Raw genomic sequence first — 12,420 nt, forward strand, 5'->3', positions numbered from 1 at the left:
AGTTTAGGAGAAGACCTGGGATGACAGACGCATCTAAAAGACTGCTGTAGGAAGAGAGAATGAGCCCCAGGTTGAGTTGGGTCAGGAGTCTCACTGAGGAGGACATTCAATGTCAAAGAGAGGTTGAGATGAGGAGGGGGAAGCTTTGCATTTTTGTGAGACTCACTCAAACTAAGATTTTTGTGGCTCTTCCCCCACCACGATAACTCAGAAAAATTACAAAGTTACAGTAAATCATATCACAAGGGATAATAGTATTTGTATTTAAATGTTGAGAGTGTCAAAGGAATACGTGGATCACTCTTCTTGTTCATATCTCTGTTGCAGCATTTTTCTCAGACACCAAAGGAAACTTGCTCCCCCGATGCAAATGCTACAGCAGCTTCCTTCAAGATGCTGCTAGAGCAACTGTATTTCAAATGCCTTCAAAGCAACTTAAATCCAAGCTATGTGCAAAGTTTCTAAATGTCTTTTATCATGCATATATTATCATTTAACATTTATAGACAGCTCTGTAGGTGGAATGTGATGTTTCATCCTTGAATTATGCTGTCTGAATAATGTCACGTGAATTACAGCTCTCTCTTTTGCATGAGCTACAGTAACCATATGTTTACCACTGGTATCCATATGTTACAAAATCATATTATACATGTAATCCACAGGTATGTACATTCTTCCTATTGTCCAATATGGAAGTCATAATAAGACTGTGCTGTCATAAAAGACACTTATACAAATCTATGTACCTTTATGAAATATAATCATTTTAAATTTTAAACTGACAAAAGAGGAAAAATTATTAAAGGATCTGATATGATAAAAAGAAGAGTAAAAGACACAAAACAGAGACTTGTGTTAGCCTTCAGATGTATTTTTAATGCCATATAGCTTCTTCCTATTTGACTCTAATTGGCTCTATTCTCAAATTATGAGTATTTATGATTTCACCTACAATGGAAACTTACTCTCCAGCTCATGGAAAAACAGTGTTCTAACCAGTAATTACCAGCCTGTGCCTCTGGATGGTTCTGGGCACTTCAAGTAAATGGCCTTCCTCTGTCTCCTTGCATATGTACACAAAATGAGACACAAACAAACAGAAATCCATTGATTTCTCATCTGTGTCCCTCTGTCTCTAAACAAATAAAATGCTGCAGTGCAAAAGGCATGTAGGTTACATGAACAGACATCTTGAAATAGTTTTGTTTTTCTGAGGGTTGGGGGCAGGGGAGGAGTTATGTACAAAGGGAGAAGGAGTAGAGTGTGCAACTAGAAAGGAGCAATATTGCTGTCAAAGCAGGACATGGTGGGAAGAAGGAGCAACATTCTTCAGAGTGCAGCCTCACCTCTAGTGTTGATTTCAACACCTGGCAATTGTCTCGCTCTTCCAGTTGATGAATAAAACAAAGAGGGAGGAAATAAGATATACTAGTTTTAAAAGTTTGAAGGACCACCTAAGTAATTTAGGAGACTGTTGTCTCATATTCACATAGAAACTTGGGCTCCAAACACTTTCATTTAGGCGTATTTGGAAAATTTTCCAGGCTGCTCTGAAATGATCAGTTTACTTCATTGACTTAATCCCTCTGTTCCTTTAATACACCATTTAGCTGTAAGTGTGAAACATGAAAAACATTTAAGGTTGTTTTGTTTAATAAAAATTAAGTTTATAGAATATCATAGGACTGGAAGGGACCTCAAGAGGTCATCTAGCCCTGACCCCTGCACCCGTGGCAAGACTAAGTATTATCTAGACCAGTGGTTTTCAGAGTACAGGTCGCAACCCAGTACTGGGTCGCGGCATGTAAGGCACTGGGTCGCCCCTTGCTCAGCACCCCAGGATCCTAGCGCCTCTGGTCAGCACTGCCGACCGGGATGTTAAAAGTCTCGTTGGCAGTGCTGCCCAGTTAAGGCAGGCTAGTGCCTACCTGTTCCGACACCACACTGCGGCACAGAGGGGGACAGCAGCGGGTCCTCTTTCTAGGCATGGGAGCCGCGGGACTCTACGCACTGCCCCCTCCCCGAGCACCAGCTCTGCACTTCCATTGGCCGATTTCTGGCCAATGGGAGCTAGGGGGGGAATGCCTGCGGGCAAAAGCTGCGCTGAGTTGCTTGCGTGCAGCTACGTAGATTGGAAGGAACATATTGTGCACATCTCTGCAGCTCTTAATTACTGTGTTTGGTGCTTAGATACCATGAAGACAGATGCATATATACCCTTCCTAGATTAGAAGGGAGACAGTCTGTTTCATAAATGCTTTCCAACTGCAAGCCTGTGAAAATAATTAACTGCAGGCGTCAAAGTAACAGTGCAAGCATGCTTTTCTGCTACTTTGCAATTTGCATCTTGAGTAGTTTCTACACTTGCAGAAAATGAGTGTAAAATGCTGCTGAAGCCTGCGTTCTCACTTTGCACAGGTTCCACTGAATACACAAGTTGCAAGGGAGTGAGAAATTGGGCCCTGTGGCTCTGCTCTGACTCAAAAGTCTGGTAATTCTGAGTTAGGATAGGAAATCTGGGCTCTGCTGGTTTGAGTCTGAGAAGCAGCATGGACAGCTAGGTAAGCAGAGCAACATGAATTCAGATATTTCAATGAACAATCCTCGGCAGGGCTTCTGCCTCTTGTGTGTTCACTTTCTGCTAGCATTTGAGCCACTGAGTTTGACTTGAATGGTGGCAGAAAGGGAAGCTATGTTTGTTGTGTAAACTATGTATCTAATTCCAATGCACACTGCTTCATTCTACACCTCTACCCCGATATAACATGACCCAATATTACACGAATTCGGATATAACATGGTAAAGCAGCGCTCCGGAGGGGCAGGGCAGGGTGGGGCTGCGCACTCCGGTGGATCAAATCAAGTTTGATATAACGCGGTTTCACCTATAATTCAGTAAGAATTTTTGGCTTCCGAGGACAGCGCTATATCGAGGTAGAGGTGTAGTACCTACTACCTGTCAGAATGTTGTATTTCAACCAGGTGATGAAGTTTTCATGATTCATATTCTGATCTGCCTCACTATTCCAGACCTGTCTCCTTTCTGTCCAAATTAAAATCTCCTTAGAATCTTCTTATCTTGAGGATGTATAGCCATCAGCTCAAACTCAAAAGGGCTAAAACAGAGCTCTGAATCCTCCCGCTCTTAAACTCTCATTCCCACACCTCCTTTCATGATCACTCTTAGCTGACAAGCCCTTAGTTAATGTCCCAGGGGTTCTGAGAAAGAGGTTCAACTGATTAAAGTTTGTAAAACAATGAATTCTGGGATGAAGAGGTGTCATGTAAGTGCAAAGTATTATTATTAATATGAAAGTCATGGTAGAAATCAGTAAAACACATCACGCCATGTATGCTAACTAGAAATCCAATCATGGAGATTCAGAAGAGTTCTTGCATTAATCAAATCAACTTGTCCACGCTCCACACTGTCTGGGCCAAATTTTAAAGCTCAAATTCGTTCAATAAATACTGCAATAAAAGTGTCCTGCTGATTGAATGCTCAGTTATTGAGATATACATGCAAAGTGACTTAGAATGGGGGTATTTATAATTGTCAATGCCTTAGAAACCCAGCCCCCATTGAAGATAAGTGAGACTTGTGCTCCTAAGTTATTTAGGTACTCTTGAAAATCCTACTTTTATGCAAGCTGTGTCCTTAATTAGCTTTTTGTGTGGGCATTTATTTATTTGTAGACCCAATACATGGGCAAGACCCTCAGCTGACATAAATTATCCTAACTCAATGGAGCAATTTTGAATAACACCAGGTGAGCATCTGCCCCACAATAGTCATGCATACAGATAAATAGCTTCCACCCTTCTCTTCTTTCGTAGAGAAGATTTAAAAAAAAAGATTTATGATGACGTTTAGCACCTATGCTGCACTGCTAACCAGGAGCTGCCAGAAGTAAGCTAAATTGCTTTTCCGATCCACCCACTGCTGTGTGGAGACTAAGATTTTTGATAACCCCCAAAAAGCTGATCAATATGGATCATTTTGTAATAAGAAAAAGAAGTTCAGAAACACAACCATCAAATCCATCAACATCTGCCAGAAAAGTGTAAGTACACCATGCACACTAGAAAATTATATAAGTAAAAATGAACAGGCTGCTTCTACCTCATCTGAACAGTCAACTAAAAATAAAAAAACGTGGCCGAGACAGTATGGTGTTGATTTCTTGAAATATGGCTTCATCAATTGCACTAAAGCAAACCAAGAACCAAAGCCCCAATGTGTTATTTGCACCGAAGTGCTTGCAAATGAGAAATTAAAGCTGTCAAAGTTGAGGAGACAGTTAGAAACAAAACATACAGAACTCGTGGATAAACCGTTGGACTATTTTCAAATGAGGAAGCAACGGGAACTAAACTTATGAGGTCAGGTTCTCAGTTAGTCAACGACCTTGAACAATAAAGCACAACTGGCATCATATTTGGTTGCATATAGTGTGGCAGAAGAGAAAATGGCCTACACAGTTGCTGAAAAAGTTATTCTTCCAGCATTTGTGGATATGGTGCGGACAATTTTGGATGAGAAGTTTGCTGAAAAATTGAAAAGTATTCCTCTCAGTGATAACACAGTGTCTTGGTGAATATACGATATTGCAGAGAATTTGGAAGCTCAACTTATAGTGTGCTTACATCATTTGGGAATTTTGCTATACAACTTGACAGAAGTAATGAATATGACCTGAATCCAAATCACTGACTCAATCCAAGGACCCGATAAAAGCAAATTTAGTGTATTTTTACCCTGCATGCAAAAAAGCAATGAAAAATAACTACACCGTTACTAAAAGGAGGAAATATAAAAGGCAAAAAGAATCCAAGAATAACTATGCTTTGAGATGCCTTTTCGAGGTTGACATAAGAAAGCAGAAAAAATTTTAACTGATTTGTTAAATTTAATGTGGCAAATTTAATTGACACTGCCAATTAAACAATGCTCCCGTGGTAGTTAAAATAATAGTATTTTTGCTCATTTTTTTTCCACTACAGCAATATGTTGGAGCTACAAGACTATATGTTCAGGAACTTATCACAGACACAGACGTGTACATACAAATGTGGGGAGAGGGAAAACAACATCATTTTCTGAGGGCAAAGAAGGATTCCAAATATACAGACCTATATAACTTCTCTTTAAGAACGCAAGCAAAGAAACAAAAAACACTCCCAACCCCACAACTTCTTGTTGCTTACGAAACAGCAAAACAGATGGCTTCAGTTCTGCTTTTTACTCAGATGGTTTGTATGTGTGAAACAGATAGGGTAAAGAATCTGGGAGTTGTATTGAAAATACAATATTATGTTTTCTTCAACCAATTAATCTACAGCATCACCTTAATTCACTTGCTAGATATCTTGGCAGCAAGTGAGAACAAATGTGAGATGCAGCTCAAATTATTTCCTTAGAGACCAAATCAGTCTTTAAAGCTTTAGAAAGAAGAAATCCCAAAGCAGCTTACTATGTATTAAACCATTTGTTCTTTGATAGAAAATAGAAAAAAAACTATTTTTCATATTGAGGCTCCTGAGCCACACAAGCTAGCAATCAAATTAATTGTTTAGAGACAAACATTTAATTAAAATACTTTCCTAAATATTGTGTAACAATGAATTTTTTGCAAGTGGCAACTTTACCTGAATGTCAATAAAGTATAGTACATACATATGCAGTCTTGTTATTGTATCCACACACATATTTTTAAACACACACCCATTCTGAAGTAATTTCAAATTCTTCACTTCCTATTTTTTTTCCCCATAGGAACACACGCAGAGCTCCTGTTTACCTATCAAAAAAAATTGGGATGTTTTCCTCCAGACCCCACTATTCTGAATGTTTATTTTATTTTATTTGTACTTATTATATTTATGATACTAAAATAATTAAATTTTCTACAGGAGTATGTACTATATTAGGCACATAACCAGTAAGTACATATAGTAGATCCAAGATCACTCTTTATGGTAAACATTCAGAATGGTGGTTTAGCCTCACAGCTCATTAAACCTTAATCAGAGCCCTGCTGCAAAATCCCTCCTTCCACACTGCACTGAAAATGAATCCCTTCCTCTCCTAACTCTTACCTAATCATCTTGATTGCTACATTGCCATTTCCTATCGTTTAAAGCCCATATACTACAGACTTACTCTGCATTTACTTTAAACATCTGAGTAGCCCCACCACCTTCAGTAGGACTTCCATTGTAAATGTAAGTATAGGCATGAATCCATATCATTAGCTACTCCAGATCATCAGACAGGGAACCTCAGTGTAAATTGTTGCTGATACCAGGAATCGGAACAATAGTCTGGAGTTGTTATAATGTTGGCATCACTATTGCTACACACAATTACAAGAGGAATCTCTTTGCCAATGACTACTTTTGGGGCTGAAGAAACGTGAAGACTGGAGTAAGGAGCCCTCTCAGCCTTGCTTGACTTTTGTTCATAAATCAAATTATTTCACTTTTTTTCCTCTATCCCCTCTAGAAACAGCAAGGAGGTGGCCTCCTTTAAACATAGCTACTCAAGACAGGCTATGATTTTCTTCCCTTTACAGGACCACCCAGATTCTCCACAGTGAAATGCATTATGTACCAGACACATTAAACTACTTTATAATTTTCTTCAGACTGCAAAGACTTACAATCCGACAATACATTGTCACCATCAGCCACCACTAGCACATAAACAGAACATATTATACAATGGGCCAAATGCACACACACAAGGAGAGAGAGTTAGAAAAAGAAATGTTGTGAAACCCCAAGCATTAAAAAATCCTGACTAAGGCTCACAAATAAAATAAAATAATAAAATCAGAAGATTGGCTTTAAAATAGTGATTTAAAAAAAAACTTTGGGGATTCTTTTAATTTTCTTCCTGGTTTCTGGGCCTTTAAGATTCCATTTTAAAAAAAAAAGCTTGAAAACATGAATCTCAAGGGCTAGAAACTTAATTCTTTTGAAAAAAATTAAAGCTGAGATTCTCACAATCATAACTCCAGGAGTTGGGGATTTTAAGAAAAACATCAGCGAACACAAGACGTGTGTAAGAGTGATTACATAACACAGGCAGTTTGTCCTACTGGCTACGTTCCTAGACTGGCCCTTAGGAAAGCTGGGTTCTAAGCCTGGGCTCTGCCACTGGCCTGCTAAGAGAACTTAACTGCAGTTAAACTCTATGCCTCAGTTTTCCTATCTGGCAAATGGGGATAATGATATTTCTGCTCCTTTGCAAAGCACTCTGAAATCTAGAGCTGAAAAAGTACTATATGAAGAGTGAGGTATGATTATTAACAACATGAAGATAAAGTGGGAACTAACTAAATTATTTTTTCCTGCATTCTATCACCTGAGGACAGATGCTGCTCAGGTGATAGAATAAGACACAAACTAAAGTTATATGATAAAATATATTTATCTTTTAACATGTTAAAACAACACATTAGACCAATCATTAATGTATCGGTCTAATTGCTCATATATATTAATTATGAAAAAGGTATACATTAACCCAGTGGCCCCACTACATTATGTAACTGGCACAAAGGCTATCCCATAACCTGGAATAGCAACTGTTCATCAGAGGGGATAGTTGGGGGCACAGACAGGAGAGGGGAATTTCATGTTCACCCACATGAAACCAACATACTTGGATTGTATCCAATTGGTGTGCATTTCACCTATCCCGAACAGCAATATAATTCTTATCTCCCTGTTATCTGTACTATGTATGAATTCATCCCTCTGCAGAAGACCAATGCAAGAACTATGTATTACTTCAGTCCTATTTCTCCACCCCCAGACTAAGAATATTGCCTCAATGCCTCCATCTCCTTCCCCATCTCCCAGTTACCACATACTGAAGGAGGCCCCGACCTCCTAGGGTTTGTGGAGGATAAAAAAGGACAGGATAGGCTCTTCTCAACCACATCCCCAATCCCAGTCTTTACATGATCACATAGTATTTTTGACACAGGAAAAGTAATATTGGGGTATACACAAATAAAGTGGCTAAATCCCTTCTCACTAACTGAAGCTGGAGCTTTCCTTCCTTCACCTCTGCTAGAGCCTGCTGAGCACACTTAACTCACCAAGCCACTCTTCTCTTGTTGAAGGAAATTCTTTTCTCTTTCTAGAGTCCCTGTCCGAATCGTGGAAGACCTGCATCTCAGCGAATGATCTTTATAGAGATAACTAGCCTGCCCTATCTGGCTTCACGCTGCCAGATCCAAGCTAGTTCTTTCCTGCCTGCCTGCCTGATCTTCCAGTGTGACTCTGCCTCTGTCCTGCTGCTTCCTGGCTCAAAGTCAGGAAGCAGCAAGCAGTGGGAAGCATTATATCAAGAAAAGGTCAGGAAACTTGGGGAGTAGGGCCAGTGAAGAGCAGAAATGGATTTTTTGCTCCCTCAAGAGTTCTGGCCAAGATCCACTGTCTAAAGGCCAGAAACCATCCACAACTTCATTTAGGGGTTCCACAACTGGCCAGTCCCCAAAGTATTAAACATCTGTGGATTCACTGGAAACCTAATAGCATGAATCAGCACTGTTAAGAGAGCATTATTCTACCTGTGACATATTTCTGGGAGCACTGCAGACAAATTTATAGACAATATGGAAATACATAAATATTAAATGCAAAAAAACCTATATCACCACAGGCTTAATGTGGAAATCACAAAAAGTAGGAACACACACTAGCAATAGTAACTCTGTAAAAGTATACATCCTATATGTTTTGGAGGATACTTTTTTGAGTAATATATTGATACACATTTAATCCAAGAAAACCAAAATAGAAAATTCCACATGTTGCTACTGAACCTTAAAAATCAAATATCTGCTGGAAGCAGCATATTTAAACAATATCTCCATTAAGAGTTTCTTTACACTTAATTTCTTATCATGAACCTCCACATGCACACAAGTGTCTGCCCATACAGATCCTATTGTCTTTCTTCTCTGCCCATTATAGTAATTTTGGATGTTATAACACAAAGAGGTAAAACATCCTCACCAAGAAGTGTAATTTTTAAATTGGTACAGCTTCTTTAAGGCAGTATTTATTGTAAAATGTTTCATCCAGATACATGCAGTCCTCTGATGAAAATTTACCCAGCAGAAGCCTCTCTGCCTTCCAGGCAACCAAGGAGAATGTGCAACGGTGACAAAAGGAGGCAGCTGCTCTTGTCCTACTTGGGATGATCAGAAGAGATTTTTTTAAATGGCTTATAACTTAATTTTGTTTCCCTTACAAAATGCTCAATGTCAAGTTTCAAATTTTTGTTATGTTTGCTGTAGCAGAGTCCAAAAGAATGTTTATAGATATATTACACACACACACACACCTGAAATGCTTTTGCTCCAGCTATCCAGAAATATAACTATTTGTCTTTCAGGTGAAGTTTTACTCCAAAGGTACTTGCTTCAATAAACATATTAATGTATGGTGAAAATAGGTTAACAGAAACTGTTTTGCAACTTTAACTGTATTGGTGCAATTAACTTTTGCACTGATATGCTGTCTCACAGAAAAACATACACATAACCAGAATTCATATGTAATTTCAAGAGAGCTGTATGGCACACAGGATCAACAGAGCCAATTTTTCTTCCAAACCACAGTGTTCAAATCCATCTTTGCAAAAATGTGCAGGTGACAGAAATCATCCCAACTGTGAAAGGTCAAATGTGATTCGATTTTTCACAAAGGTTGGAAAGAATTTACAAGACGAGCTGTCAATGCCTTCTCTACCAATCCTCAATTTAGCCCTAATTTGGTAATCTGGAAGGAAAAAGAATATCAGAGGCATCAGACAGTAAGTGCATCACATGAGGGTTCAGGTGCAGTAGTAAATTAGTCTTCTACACTGTGACTACTATTTTTATTCTGTATATTCATCAGTTACTATGAGTTCGGCACATTTTAGTGCAGCAGGAACTGATATAATGGCCCAAATATCCAGCCTACTTCTTTTCAGTACGGAGGATTGTTGAGGAAAAAAAAAAAGATTAACACCTTTTCAAAGCTATTCTAGAATTCTAGGGTAGACTGGTTGCTATTTGAAAAATATTATAAGACTAAAGTACGTCCAAGTACATTCATATCAGGCTAATGCACAAATGAATTACACCTAGCAATGGATTTAAGAGGCAATAATATGAGATTCTATAAATACACTAGGAGCCACAGAAAGGTGAAAGAAAGTTTAGGCTCACTACTTATAGGGGAAAGAGAGCTAAAAACAGACAAAATCAAGAATGCTGAGGTGTTGAATTCCTATTTTGATTCAGTCTTCACTAAAAAGGTTAATTCAAAGGGAAGGAATACAAGACAGAACAGGGAAAGAACATACAGATATATTCAAATCAAGAGGGCCTTATGAAACTCAGCCTAGGATACTTAAGGAACTATCTCAAGTAGTCTTGGAACTGTTAGCGATTATCTTTGAGAACTCATGAGGTGAGGCTCCAGAGGACTGGAGCAAGGCAAACACAGTACCGATCTCTAAAAAGAGGAACAAAGATGACCTGGGCAGTCTAATTTTGGTAAATTTTGGAAAGGCACTGGAATAATGTATTAACCAATCAATTTGTAAGCCCCTAGTGGATAATAGGGTAATAAATAACAGCCAGCATTGATTTGTCCAACAAATCATGCTAAAAACAACCTAATTTCCTTCTTTGAGAGGGTTACTGGCCTGGTGGATGGGGGGAAGCAGTAGACATGATTTATCTTGAATTTAGTAAGGCTTTTAACACAGTCCCACATGACATTCTCATAAGCAAACTAGGGAAATATGGTCTAGATTAAATTACTATAAGATGGTTGCACAACTGGTTGAAAAACTCTACTGAAAGAGCAGTTATCAATGGTTCACTGTCAAACTGGAAGGACGCAAATAATGGGGTTCATGAGAGGTGTCATGGTATAATCCCCACTCTGAACCTTAGCGTCCAAAAGATGGGGTACCAGCATGAATTCCTCTAAGCTCAATTACCATCTTAGTACTTGTAGCGCTGCCACCAACCAGGAATTCCAGTGCCTGGTACACTCTGGTCCCCCCCAAACCTTGCCCGGAGACCCCCAAGATCCAGTCCCTCTGGATCTTAACACAAGGAAAGTAAACCTTTTCCCTCACCGTTGCCTCTCCCAGGCTTCCCCTCCCTGGGTTACCCTGGAAGATCACTGTGATTCAAACTCCTTGAATTGTAAAACAGAGAGGAAAATTCACCTTCCCCCCTCCTTTTCTCTCCCACTCCCAGATTCTCCCTGAGAGAGAAAGTAATCCTAACACAGAGAGAAAATTAACCTCTCTCTCCCCTTCCCTCCTTTCTCCCCACCAATTCCCTGGTGGATCCAGACCCAGTCCCCTGGGGTCTCACCAGAATAAAAAAAACAATCAGGTTCTTAAATAAGAAAAGCTTTTAATTAAAGAAAGAAAAAACAGTAAAAATTATCTTTGTAAATTTAAGATGGAATATGTTACAGGGTCTTTCAGTTATAGATACTGGGAATACCCTCCCAGCCTAAGTATACAAGTACAAATTAAAATCCTTTCAGCAAAATACAAATTTAAACTCCTTCCAGCCAAATACACATTTGCAAATAAAGAAAACAAACACAAGCCTAACTTGCCTCATCTACCTAGTACTTACTAGTTTGAATGTATAAGAACCTATATCAGGGAGATTGGAGAGAAACCTGGTTGCACGTCTGGTTCCTCTGAGCCCCCAGAGTGAACAACTACCAAAAACTAACAGCACACACAAAAACTTCCCTCCCTCAAGATTTGAAAGTATCCTGTCCCCTGATTGGTCCTCTGGTCAGGTGACAGCCAGGCTCACTGATTTTGTTAACCCTTTACAGGCAAAAGAGATATAAAATACTTCTGTTCTATTAACTCCTATTATCTGTTTATGACAAGAGGTCTGCTCTGGGTCTGGTACTATTCAACATTTTCATTAACGACTTTGATAATGGAGTATGCTTATAAAATCTGCAGATGACCTCAAGATGAGAGGGGTTGAAAGCGCTTTGGAGGACAGGACTAGAATTTAAAACTTAGACAAATTGGAGAATTGGTCTGAAATCAACAAGATGAAATTCAATAAAGACAAGAGCAAAATACTACACTTAAGGAAAAATCAGATGCACAAACATAAAATGAGGAATAGCTGGCTAAGCAGTAGTACTACTGACAAAAGGATCTGGAGGTATGATGGGTCACAAATTGAATATAAGACAACAATGTGACGTAGTTGTGAAAAAAGGCTAATGTTCTGGGGAGTATTAACAGGAGTACTGTAAGTAAGACATGGGAGAAATGGTGCCACTCTACTTGATATTGGTGAGTCCTCAGCTGGAGTACCGTGTTGAGTTCTAGGCTCCACACATTAG

Source organism: Gopherus flavomarginatus, chromosome 4 (genome assembly GCF_025201925.1).
Source record: "Gopherus flavomarginatus isolate rGopFla2 chromosome 4, rGopFla2.mat.asm, whole genome shotgun sequence".
Classification (NCBI taxonomy): Eukaryota; Metazoa; Chordata; order Testudines; family Testudinidae; genus Gopherus; species Gopherus flavomarginatus.